Here is a 1585-nt window from a genome sequence, read left to right as displayed (position 1 = left end):
TAACCCGTTGGCTGGCATGAAGGTGCTGGTGGTCACAGCAGATTGCTCTGCTGGTAACCAGGTATCAGCAATTTTACACTTTAATCTTAGTGAGGAAAAATATTTACTTATATTTGATATCCCTTACCATTTCAAGACAATTTTTCGGTTTGCGGTATTTTTATTTAAATGACTACAAAGTTATTCATGAATTCAGTTTTAGATACATATTTAACATAATATATTTAACTGTGTAAAGGACAATTCCTGAAACAGTAATTAGCATTCTAGCTGTATCTTTTTAGCCAAGGCTGTACAGATGCATATACTTCACACATTGACTACCATGCTGCTGACAGCAGAGCAGCACACTTAATGCTGTATTCCAGACCTAATCATGTCAGGGCCAAGAAATGCAGAAGATAATCTCTCAGGGAGTGCTATAATCTAATAATGTAAACTTATAACTAAAAAGGCCATTTCCAATTATGTCTACCAAGCAAATTATGCTTTGAGTCAGTGATTTCTTTTGCCATAACTGACTAGTGAACACGCATGCCATAGCATGGTGAATATTTATACTTTGCCTGTGAGAAGCAGCTATGCACATAGTCCAATTTATGTTGAAATTATCACCTGGGTATTTTAATTAAATTTGGTCTACTATAAGCAACATGATAAAGGAATCAAAAGAAACACACACACACACACACACACACACACACTGAATTAATTTCTTTATTAACAACACTCGGATTTCCACATCACCATAGAGGTACCAAGTTTGATGCGCTACTCGTTTTTTTACATGGCGAGTTTCCCCAGTAGGCCTATAAACCATGAACAGACAAAAAGCTACTTCTCGCTGTCTTCTCTTCTTTGGATTTTCACTTCAGAAACTGAAACATCCATTACAAAAACAGATTACATCACTCACAAATCTGGATTCAGTCATTGCAATTCGTACCTATTTTACTGTAAAAAATACTGACTGTGATGAATGATGTAATTTTGAACATTCAAAAGTTTTCAAATGTGCAGGTTACTGACGTTAGAATACAGTTACTACACACTTTTTGATCAGGAAAAAGTAACGATGATTGCAACTTAAATACCGAAGCCATTTGTTATGAGAATACGCCATTACCACAAATAATAGATGCATTGAAAGAAACTTTACTGGGTAACATAATGCATCAGAATACTATAGGCAGAAAGAATGAAATTTCTGTAGATTTACCATACACTTTAGTTTTCTTGAGCATTATAAGATTACTAACGGAAGTTACTTACCGTCCATTATCTGGAATGTAAACTATCCCTTCTCCTCTGCAAACATCTGCTTTTGCAGCAAGTATTATCAATTTTTTTCCGTGATTGAAAAGCTTTAACGCACACAAATCACAATACCCGCCATTATACACACACACCCACAATGCATTAGCATGACATGTTCAAAGAATATCCGCGTTTCGAAAACTACCAGCGATATTGGCTAGCGTGAGAGAGACGTCATGTCATGATGTGACGTCATGATTCCTCGGGGCCCGCGAGACGCTTCTCACGACGTCATGCCATGATATGACGTCATGATTCCTCGGGGCCC

The sequence above is a fragment of the Schistocerca americana genome, chromosome 1 (assembly GCF_021461395.2).
Source record: "Schistocerca americana isolate TAMUIC-IGC-003095 chromosome 1, iqSchAmer2.1, whole genome shotgun sequence".
In the NCBI taxonomy this organism is placed as follows: Eukaryota; Metazoa; Arthropoda; class Insecta; order Orthoptera; family Acrididae; genus Schistocerca; species Schistocerca americana.
This window is presented reverse-complemented; position numbering follows the sequence as displayed.